We start from the raw sequence: 12,414 nt of genomic DNA, 5'->3' as shown, positions 1-12,414 counted from the left end.
GCTTCAACCATCAGTTGGCATGGGCATAAAAAGTGGCCTGAAAGGGTCATGAAAATCAAGGGCTCAGTGATGAGTGTCACCCCAGCAGGCGGGCCAACTGGCCCAGAAGAGGTGGTATCTGAGGACAAGTAGAATTGGGGGTGTGTGTACAAAGATGATGCATGTAAGTCACAGCCTCTGCAGTAACAACAGCAGGTGGATTCCGGGTTGTGCCAGAAACCTCTCCTGGATTGCCTCCCCCAAATGGCAACCCATCAGAATCCTTGGAACACTGGGACTCAACAGTGTGAACTTGATGTAAGAAGAAAATGGATCTTCGCGGTGGGGAGCGTGGACTGCAGTACAGCTGTCAGTACCAGACTCCTTTGCTCTTTTCAGGATGGAGTGTTGGTTGCTAATCACTCCAACCTGCCCCTTTTCTTCAGAACGCTGCCGCCTGACCTGGGGATGCTGGGGAAGTCGCCCCTTGCCCCTAAGGGACAGTCTTGTGCTAAAGCCTTTTAATGCAAGTGAATGAGCACCAGGCTTCTAGGTGGATGGCCTTTGTTCTATAATTGATACTGCAGGGTGCCCATGGGATCAAGTGGAGCCTATAGGTATAAAAAACACCCTATTTTTATTTTCATATACTACTTGTTAAAAATCTCACAAGTTTTTCAATAGAGCATCTCTTCAATAAGTCACTGGCAAAGGAGTTCTCATCCTGGGGAGGAACTTGCTTCTAGGGGACCGAACCTGAGACAGATGATGATAAAAGTCATGCCATTGGTTGTCTTCGGCGAAAAGGAGACGGGAAGATTGCATTCTATTTCCTAGTCTAATTGATGGTTACCAGGCTGTGTTTACTTGTAAAGACTTATGCTCTGTGTTTAAGATTGATGTAAATTTCTGTGCAGACATACATGAATTAAAATATTTTTAAATGTGCATACTCTTTCTTCATTCAATTTTGCTTTCAAGATGTTGTCCTAAGAAATCATTTGGGTGGTAAGTAAAATTGTATGTACACAATAAATAATGATCAAAATGATGTTTAATAATAAAGCACTACTTTTACCAAAAATATTGAACAATTTCTGTAGTTCAAATTACAGTTCTTAGAATCTGGATATGAAGGAAGGAAGGGAGGGAGGGAGGGAGGGAGGGAGGGGGGAGGAATGGAGGGAGGGGGAGGGCGGAGGGAAGGAAGGAGGGGGAGGGAGGGAGGGAGGAAAGAAGGAAGAGAGGGAGGGAGGGGGAGGGAAGGAGGAAGGAAGGAAGGAAGGAAGGAAGGAAGGAAGGAAGGGAGGGAGGAAAGAAGGAAGGAAGGGAGTGAGGGAAGGAGGGAGGGAGGGAGGGAGGGAGGGAATTATTAGTCCTTTACATAGAAAAGCTTTAAACATGAACAAATAGAGGCCCAGAGGAAGATGAACTTGATTTAGTTTAGGGGCTGGAGGTAGGTGGTATCTAGAGACATTTTCACTGTGAAGTTAGTTTGTAGCTGAATTTTTAAAGATCAACAACAATTTATCAGATAATTAGTTTCTATTAGATCTGTGTCTTCAAAAGATTTGCTGCGAAACTTTGCTGTTGGAACCTGTTTCTTTCCATAAGAATATCAGCTGGAGAACATGCTTGTATACACACAGAATTATGAAATTGGGATTTTTCCCCCCAGGGAAAAAAGCAATCTGGAAAAGCAATCTGAAAGCATGATGATGAAGGTATGTAATATACATATTTTTTTCCCTAACTCTGCTACTAAGCAGCTGCGTGATCTTGGACAAGCCTAATCTGTCTGGGACACCTTTTCCAATACGTTCAATGATGATTTAAAGTTTGAAGCTTCTCTCATGCTAGAAAACTTTATTTTTAACTTGGATGCATTTATTTTTACAATCAGATGTCCTATCAGCACTCAATAAAAATTTTATTTGAAATTATAGCAAAATTGCATAAGTAAGATAACTTAAAGCCATACTATTTATTATTGTTGTTGTTTAGTTTTTATGTATGTTTTACAGTGATTTTAGTAGATGTCTCAAACACAAAATACACAGAGCAAGATGCATCAAAAGCTCATATCACAGTGATTATTACTACTTGTATCGTGAGTGAAAAGTGGGCATCGTTAATAGATAAACATAAGGCCTCATGGACTCACCTGGTTCCATAAATGGTGTAAAGTTTTCTGTGTTCTTTGACTGCATTCCTGAAAAAAAATAAAAGGATAAAATATGAGCTCCAAGTGTATTACTAAAATCTGAAATCCCTTCAATAAACATGTTCGCAAACTGGGTCTATTTGGTGAAATACCTCCACTAGATTTTTTTGTGAAATTCAAGAAATAATACTTTAAGAATAGCTCCAATATTTTAAAATTTTATCTGTGTATTAATTTTAGAGAGAGAGGGTGGGAAAGAGAGAGGGAAAAAAAAAAAAACACTGATGTGAGAAACGCTGATCTGCGGCCTCTCGTACACACTCCGACTGGCAATCGAACCCCCAACCTTTTGCTTACGGGATGCCTACAACCAACTGAGCCACACAAGCCGGGGTGGATGAGATATTTTAAAAAGTAATACACCATATCACATTAGAGAAGTTTAAGTTCCAGCTCCTGCTCTGACATTTGCGGGATACTTAACTACTACTTAAATGGTAGCAAAGAAAACAGAAAACAAATTAAAAAGAAGATAATTTCAAATAGCGGGATGTGTGGTGATAAATATAAAACAAAGCAGTATAATAAAAATGATTTGAAAGGAGCTATACTAAATAGGATGGCAGAACTACTTTTTTGAGGAAATAAACTTTAATTGAAACCTGAATCATGGAAGAAGTTAAATGCGAGACTTGTAGGGAACAGGTGCAGTATAAAGTCAAAGTCCCTAAGGGGAGTGTGAGTCTGATGTGTGTCATCAGCCCTGGCCGGGTGGCTCAGTAGGTGGGGGCGTTGTCCTGTGAACCAAAATGGTTGCAGGTTCATCTCTCTGATCAGGGCGTGCATGGGCAGAAACTGGTGTTTCTTTCTCACAGCGATGTCTCTCTCTCTCTCTCTCTGTCTCTCTCTCTCTCTCTCCCCTCTCCTAACATTAACCCTTCCTCGCTCTCTCAAATCAATAAACATATTCTTGGGTGAGAATTTAAAAAAAACAACAACTCATCATTATCCTCATCCTTATACAATGGTAACAATAAAAATAATAGTTACATAATAGTTATATATTGATTACTATCTACAAGACCCCTGGCTGGTTTGGCTCAGTGGATTGAGCGTCGGCCTGCGAGCTAAGTGTCGCTGGTTCGATCTTCCAGTCAGGGCACATCAGAGAAGGAAAACTCTGACTCCAAAAAACCTCCGCTGCCTTGCGGCATACCTCTTCAGGGGAAAGGCTAAGGGAGTAAACCCCGACAGAAAATCCGGAGCCGGAGTCCCTAAGGCGGTTTGACGCTGTAGTCAACACCGGCAACTCCTGTGGCGCACCTGAAGCCAAGCTGTATTGACTCCGTCTTTCCCTTGGACCCTTCAGCTGCGAAGAGAGGGGGGGTCTGCTGCATGGGCAACAGCAGACCCTCCATATCACCCTGCCCAGGCTCTGTAGCTTCAGCTTCACTGGAGAGGACACTCCAGCGTCATCGCAAGATGTCGATTCAACACGGGAGGAGACAGATACCGTGTCACTCCCGAGTCGGACTGCACAGCCATTCTCGGTGGTGCAGATAGACACTTAAGAAGCTACACCATCGTCTCTCGAGACGGACGGCTGCCGACGACTATCTACAAGACACTGTAGTTCACATGATTAAAGGGTTGCTTAAAATAAAAACAATCGAAGAAAACCAATGGAGGTAAAATCTATAACTGACAAAAGAAAACTATGTATCACTGATGCGGGAGAAAGACAAGTCCTGGGGACAGGCCTGTGGCCTTTTCTCCAATACTGATCACCAGTCCCATTCTCTGCGACCTCAGCAGAACGTTAGCTCACAGACAAAGGTAGTGGACGTTAGAGAACTGCCTCCAGAATTAAGAAGAAAAAGCTAGGTAACATATTTCTCATGAAGTAAAATTACTGAAAAAGAGCCAGAAAATAAACTAAGCAACATAATTACCTCTGAGAGGCAAGAAGGCATTAACAGCATGGAAAAGGAACAGGATAGAAAAAGGACCTGGTAAGATTTTAGTTATGAAATATAGAACTGTTTCAAGAAAGAACAGATAGATCACCCTGGCTGGGTAGCTCAGTTGGTTGGAGCATCATCCTACACACCCAAAGGTTGTGGGTTCGATTCCCGCTGAGGCGAGTATGGGAGTCAACCAAATGATGTTTCTTCCTGACATGATTGTCTCTCTCTCTCTCCCCCTATCCTTGGGTGAGGATTAAAACATTTTAAAAGAACATATTTAAATGGGTAAATTAAATTTAAATGGCTGAAAAAATTAGTGATCTGGAAGATTATAGTAAAGGGCCCTCAAAGGCAGGATTAAAAGGTAAGGTAATAATGTAAGGGAACAGCAAAGAGAAATGGAATATATAAGAACAGGTCCCTGTCTCTGCAGAATGGAAGGCACCAGAAGTGGAGGGGGAAATTAGGAAATACATTATTTGATGACAACAAATTTCCCAGAATTAAATAAGAAATACCTTAAGTAGAAGAAATCCCACCACATTTTATAATTACTATAAAGCCACGGTCATCTAATCTAGACAGTATGGTACCAGTGAAGGGACAGACACACAGATCAATTGAACAGAAGAGAAAGTCCAGAAATATACAAAAAAAAAAAAAAAAAAAGAAGAAAAAGAAAATCTGATCAAATGATTGACCAAAAAAGAGCTTTTCAGCAAATAGTGTTGGAACATTCATACACAAAATTAAAATTTTACCTAAAATTTATACTTTACACACAAACAAAAACTATCTCAAAATTAATCTAAAATTTGATATATCTAATATTTTCCATTTTAGACATTTTTAGGGGAAAATATCACACATTCATAGGTAGGATGTCTTTGGTCATTATACATTTGTCCAAACCCATAGCAAATACACCAAGCGTGAACCCTCATGTGAACTACAGACTCTGAGGGTTAATGATGAATCAATGTAGGTTCATCACTGGTAACAAATGCACCTCTCTGGGGGGCTGCCAATCATGAGGGAGGCTGTCAATCATGAGGGAGGCTGTCAATCATGAGGGAGGCTGTATTGAGTGGGGTCAGGGAGTATGAAGAAAATGTGTACCTTCTGTCCATTTTTGCTGCGAAACTTAAACTTCTCTAAAAAATAAAGTCTGCTGAGCCCTGGCTGGTGTGGCTCAGTGGAATGAGCACCAGCCTGTGGATTGAAAGGTCGCCGGTTCAATTCCCAGTCAGGGCACAGGCCTGGGTTGCGGGTTTGGTCCATGCTTGGGGAGCCTTCAAGAAGCAATTGATCGATGTTTCTCTTCCTCTCTTTCCCCCTCCCTTCCCCTTTCTCTACAAATAAAGTCTTTAAAAAGTTAAGCCCTAAACATTTTAGAAAAAAAAATGTGTTAAAATATTGAGTTTTGAAGCAGGAATAGATCTTTTGAGGAAAAAATGTGATAGAATTTACAAAATAAACTGACAAAGGTTTCACAAAGTTTTAGAAGCTGAATTGGACAAAAAAAATGCAATGAGCAGATTTTGATGCAAATATGAAGTAAAATAGTGAGATGACATTTTCATAAATGAATTTTTAAAATTTAATTAAGTCTCCAAGTGTTCTGTAACACAAGCATTTCAAAGCGTTCCAGTGAGGAACGCTCTTGATTTTCAATCTTCTTTAGTCTCAAGAAGACTCATGCACTTTAAGGCAGTAATTGCAAATATGAGAATCTGTCTTTCAGAAATAATCTGAGCTAACTTCTGATTATAAATATGGCTAGTTGCCAATGGCTTTGATTTACATAATGCACTAGTAAAATATTAGAGACAATCAAGTGTTGAACAGAACAGAAATTGTTAAATAAAATATGGAAACAGTCTTAAAAATATTAAGCAGGCATCATATCTATTTGAATAATCTTGAATGACATAAAAATGATCGTGAGGAAATCATCAATGCTATCATAATGAACAACCTTGCATTTGTATCCTTAGTCAATACATGAAAACTTAATGTACAACCCCGAGCGTTAGAAAAATGAGTTAATATTTTTAGTTCTCAGTAGTTTCCAAATGCATATACCATTTCAGAATAATGGAGGGACCATAAATTATAGATAAGCTGGAAAAATGGAATTTCTTACAAGAAAATGTCTTTCAGAAAGTTTTAAATAGCTCCTGCCTTTTTTAGCAAAATGTCAATTTAGAAAATTAAAACAATTGGGTTGTTTGGGGGTGTAACAATTGCACCCAAACAACGAGGGTAGCCGAAGACAAATATGTAGCATCAGAAACACCTGACAAGAGGGACGGAAATTTTTTTTAATGTTTTCTATTTTATTAAATGTATTGGGTGACATTTGTTAGCAGTGTCATGTAGGTTTCAGGTGTAGTGATTCTATGACACATGATCTGTATAAGGCAGCGTGTGCCCACCTCAATAGCACAGTTTTGATTCTTTGCTCAGCCCTGGTTACATTTTTGCCTAAGGTCCCGAGACTTTCTTAAGCTTCTCAGCGATGAGAAACCTCTCTTGCCCCCCTGAGAAAAATATCTCTGGCATAAATGGCTAGCGAAGTCAATTTCTCTGCCCAGCAAAGCCCTCTGAAGGCAATCAATCCAGCGGAGCGAGGCCGCTGTTGAAATCCTAGTGTGAGGAATCTGTTGCAGCCTCGGGAGGGCTGCAGAATCCATCCTGGTGTGAAAATATCTGTTGTTAAGTCCAACGGGAGCTCGTCGCCAACGAAACTTCTGTGACGGATCAGACACGGGTGACCCTGCTCACAACACATTTGAGAAGCATGCGCTGGTCCTCCATCTTCATCAGTGAAAAGCGATCATTTTTCACCATTTCCCACCAGCTCTACCTCTTTCTGCATCCCCACCACCACCACCATCCTCTTTTAATGGTCCTTACTGTTTTTTCTTTAGTTTTTTAAACTGACTTAGAAAGAGAGGAAGAGAAATCGATGTGTTGTTTTACTTATTTACACCGTCATTGGTTGATCCTTGTATGTGCCCGGACCAGGGATCGAACCCTCAACCTTGGCGTCTGGGGATGACGCTATAACCAATTGAGCTACCTGGCCAGGGCACTTTATCTGCTATTACTATGACTACAGGAACATTCTTTTTTAAAAAAATAAATCCTCACCTGAGGATATGTTCATTGATTTTTAGAGAGAGACAGAGAGGAATAGACATTGATGTGAGAGAGAAACATCAGTTGGTTGCCTCCCGGCCAAAGATAGAACCCACAATCCAGGCATGTGTCCGACTGGGAATGAACCGCGCAGCCTTCTGGTGCATGGGCTGCCGCTCCAACCACTGAGCCTCCCAGCCAGGGCACATGGACTTCCTTGTGTTTAGTGCTTATATGGGCTATCTTTTTCCGTCCTTTAATTTCAAAAAATTTTTATACCTTCTTTGGAATGTGTATTTTAGCAGCACATAGGATAGTTATCTCTGGTGTTGTGGAGCTGGTATCCTTACATACTAAAGTCAAAGGCAAATTTTGCTTTATTACTCTCCAAACAAATACTGATAAGCTTATGATTTGAGTCTCAGTTTTCCAAAAACAATTATCGGTGACTCTAAAATGTAGCCCTATTTGAAATTCCTTTCTTCCACTCTTCCACTTTGTAGGAGTATAGTGTTGTTGTTTTTTTTTTGATAATTCAATCCAAGTATATTTAATTATTTTTGCTTTTTGCATTTCATTATTTTTTTTAAATTATTTATTTATTTTTAGAGAGCGGGGAAGGGAGGGAGAAAGAGGGAGAGAAACATCAAAGTGTGGTTGCCTCTCATGTGTCCGCAACCAGGAACCAGGCCCGTAACCCAGGCCTGTGCCCTGACTGGGAATCGAACCAGTGACCCTTTGGTTCACAGGCCGGCGCTCGATCCACTGAGCTACACCAGCTATGGTCAACCCAACAATATGTAAAACATTAGGTGCGTGTAGTTGTCGTAAAATTTAAAAATATATTTTTTCAGGCTTAGCATGAAAAACCAAAATTAATGTTTTCTTTAAAAAAATTTTTTATTGTATATTCCCATTACCATTTAGTCCCCTTATTCACCCCCCTCCCAGTCTCCACACTGTTGTCCATGCCGATGAGTCCTTTTGCCTTTTGGCTCAGTCCCTCCGTCCCTGATCCCCTCACCGTAGCTGTCACCCCGCTTTTTAATGGACTGGACCCTCGGACTTGCATTTCGAGAGTAATCGTGACTCAGCTTCTACTGATCTTTCTATTGAGTTGTGTGAGCACCCAAGCTCCTTATTATTGCTAAAACATGAATCTTCGCCAGCTTTGCACGGGATCGACCAGCTGGAGCTCACAAAGCAGACTGCTGTCGTGAAAACTCCCAATTTACCATCAAAATATCGGTGCCCTTATGAATGGCCATTCCTTCCATCTAGATAAAAAAAACAGTGAAAATAATCTAGTCGGATCTGACTAAAATATTTTAACTTCATGTCTTTAAAAACTTTGTCAAATCATAAAAGCTGTATGTTATAGAAAACAGTAATAATGTGCTAAATATCTAATTTTCTTCTCTTGAATTAAAAATGGCTTGACTAACAATTCTTTGTTTTCATTTCTTTTATTCTCCAAGATTATAAAAGTATTCTTTTTTTTGATATTGTAATGACTCTGATTCTCCTGATTTTGAGATTGTAATTACTCTGATTAAACTGTTTTTGATAAGTTAAAAAATATTTTTTCCTTCTTTATTTTTTAGTATATATTATTTTATTTTACTGTTGCTCAATTACAGTGCTCCCAATTTTCCCCTGTTGCTCTCCCCTCCCCCGCCCACCCCTCCACGGTCAGTCCCCATCTCGTCGTCCATGTCCATGGGTCCTTTACACTTGTTCCTTGATTAGACCCTGCCCCATCTTTCCCCCCTTATGCCCCGTTATCTCCCATTACCCCCTGTTTTAAAACATAAATTATATTCAAAGAGGGATGAAACCAGAATAGAACCTTGACCTACAAGGGCTGTAGCTGGGTTCTCTCAATGGCTACCCGCAGAGTCAGAGTAAATGAAAAATAACGTATAATCTAAGGTGCCAGTGTGCCAATTAGGAAGTGAGAGAAATGCCCAACAGTAAAATCTGCAGGAAACAGTGAGCTGGAAGACGGGAGTCAGTCGCCTTGGAGGAGTGGAAGACTGGGCACTGAACCCGAGGAACACAGAGGTTCAAGTGGATGCCTACATTCAGTCAGCACATGCGAACTTTTACAAACTCAGTGAAGGAGAGGACCAGAAAGATAGTTGCTTTCCGGCCTTGGCCGGGTTGTTCAGTAGGTTGGAGCGTTGTCCCAGTTAAGGGTTCAGCCTCCAGTCAAGGTGCATTCGGGAGGCAGCTTATAAATATTTCTCTGTCTCTCTCTCTCTGTCTCTCTCTGTCTCTCTGTGTGTCTCTCTCTGCTCTCTCTCTCTCCCTCTCCCTTTCTCTCCCTCTAAACTCAACAAGAAAAATATATACTTAGGTGAGGATTTTAAAAAGTCGTTTAAAAGTGTACTTTCCAGACGAGTAAAGGTTTTAGGAATACTGCTGCTGCTGTGGCTTCTGAAGAAAAATGTGAAGATGAAGGAGGAGGAAATGGAGCAGAAGGAGAAGAAGGAGAGAAGATAATAATACTACTAATTATTATTGAAATAATGACAATTAGTACTGGTATGACTATTTATAATGGAAATATGAGGCCATAGTACTGCCTTGGGGGTCTAGAAATCAACTCTACACTACCATTGGGTAGCGGAAAAATCCAAAATAACGAGAAGTTAGATTTACATGCACCCAGGTTGGTGAACCCAGCACAAGGACAAAGTAAGTCCTTACTGGAAAAAACATTCCCAATTACAACTGTAGGGTTTCTATTGATAAACACAACCAATTACTAACTCAAGCAAACAAGGCACAATGAGAGAGAGAGAGGGAGAGGTTAGGGAAAAATCATTTCTACTCTCAGGGACCTCAGATACTAGAATCTACATACATCTTTCTAAGATTACCAGGCCAATATTACTATACTTTCTAATGACAACAATTCTCTAAGACTATGTATTAATGACAGAATAAAAAGTCAGCAAGGAACAAGGGACTATCAAAATGACAAAGCAGCTGGAATAAAGAAACCCAACACAACTTCTAGAAAATAAACGTCTTCATTAAGATTAAATTCTTACACATGGCTTAAATAAATGAGACAGCAGGAGGAAACAGACATCATAGCAAAGTAGCACATAAAAATAAATGTAGCCCAGGAAAACAAGTACTTGAACATAGGCGAGATTCAGAGATACAGATGACGGAGTGAGAGACCCTAATAAGAGTTCATTAAATTCCAGAATGAGAAAATAAGTAGAACAAGGTATAGGTGGTGATTTTTATTAACTTCTGAAAGATGCAAAATCCTATGAGAGATACCAAAGATACAATAAGCATCCATTCTGCACTGAAAAAATATTTTTAAACACAGGCCTGAACACAGTGAGTGCACCTGAACAACTCTAAGAGAGAGAGAAAGAGAGACAGACAGACAGATGGACAGAAAGACGGGGGCGTATCCAGGGAGGAGGTCTTAAAAGATGCCAGAGAGAAAGTTATAAATATGACGTTAAAAAGAAGGGCAGCAAAGTTCTCACGTTGTAACAATGCAAGAGAGAAATTCACAGTCGATTATCTTCAAAGTGCAGAGAGACAGCAACGGCCGATATAGAACTGTACCCCTAGAAAAACTAACTTTCGAGAATGAAAAACCAGAATACTGGTCAGCTGGGAAACACACACAAACACACACTTTTGAGAGGGTGATGCCAACTGGACACAAACTAATTGATATTCAACAGGGTGACCTTCCCAGGAGGAAAGAAAGAGGATTCAAGGTTCTGGGAGGCAAAAGCAAATAATTAAGAAAAAAAAAAAAAAAGTAAAAGTTCAAATGAACATAAACAAATATGTTCTGTATTTCAAAATCGCAGTGATACTAGGGTCTAAGGTAAGTGTTAATAAAAAGAGAGATTTCAAATAATGGATAGAAATCACATACACCTCCAGTGTGGCATTGTGGGTATTCAAATTTTATAAAGTACTGGAGTGAATCACACAGAGGACTGACTCTTAATTAATTTTTACTTTTAAAATGTGAAGGGCAAACCACTTAAACAGTAGAGAGAAATCCTGAGGAAAGGTAAAGGAAATAAGAAAAAGATAAGAAGTAAAAAAGCATAACGGGGAAGAGCAAATAAAACATGGAGAAAGTCTAAACATGAATCTAAAAATGGAAGTGTTCAGCATCTTTGTAAATCATCTCAACCAACCGTATTCAATTACTGGAACTCTCAATAGTGTTAAGATGTCAACTTCTTCCCAATTTGCTCTATAGATTCAATGGAATCCCAATCAAAATCCCAGCACAGCTATTTTGCAGATATTGACAAACTAATTCTAAAATAGATGTAGAATGGCAAAGGTCCAAGAATAGCCAATACAACACTGAAGATGAAGGGAGTCGGAGGACTGGGATTACCTCATTTCCAGACTTACTCTCCAGTCAACAAAACCAAAACAGCATGGAGTTGGTGAGAGAATAGAAATATAGATCGATGTAACAGACAGGAGGCCAGAAACAGACTCACGCAAATGTAGTCAACTGATTTTTAAAAGAAGAGCAAAATCAATTCAATGGAGAAAGGATGATTTTTTCAAATAATGTTGCTAACACAACTGGACAACCACATGCAAAAAAAAAAAAAAAAAATCTAGACACACACCTTGCTTTTTTTTTTTTTCCAAAAAATAACATGAAATGAATCATAGACCCAAATGTAAGGTGCAAAGCTATAAAATTTCTAGAAGATAAAACGGAAAAAAAAAAAGAGGTGATTTTACATACAAAACCAAGGGCAAGATCCATGAAAGAAATATATGGTAAGTTGGACCTCATTAAAATTTAAAATACCCACTCTATAAAATAACACTGTTAAGAGAATCAAAGACAAGATGAAGACTGGGAGAAAATATTTGCAAATCACCTATCTTATAAAGACCTTGCATCCAAATAATGCAAAGAACTCTTAAAAACTCAAAAATTAAAAATCAACCAAATTTAAAAAACAGGTGAAGAAATTGACCAACTCTCTCACCAAAGAAGATACACAGATCACAAAGTATATATGCAAAGATGGTCAATATCATTATCACTGCTCACTGAGGAGCTGAGAAACCAATACATACCTAATACACCGGCTACAATCCTACAGACTAACAAGATCAGGATCCATTGCT

The sequence above is a fragment of the Furipterus horrens genome, unplaced genomic scaffold (assembly GCF_987537825.1).
Source record: "Furipterus horrens unplaced genomic scaffold, mFurHor1.1.pri manual_scaffold_16, whole genome shotgun sequence".
In the NCBI taxonomy this organism is placed as follows: domain Eukaryota; kingdom Metazoa; phylum Chordata; class Mammalia; order Chiroptera; family Furipteridae; genus Furipterus; species Furipterus horrens.
Note: the sequence above shows the minus strand (reverse complement) of the source record.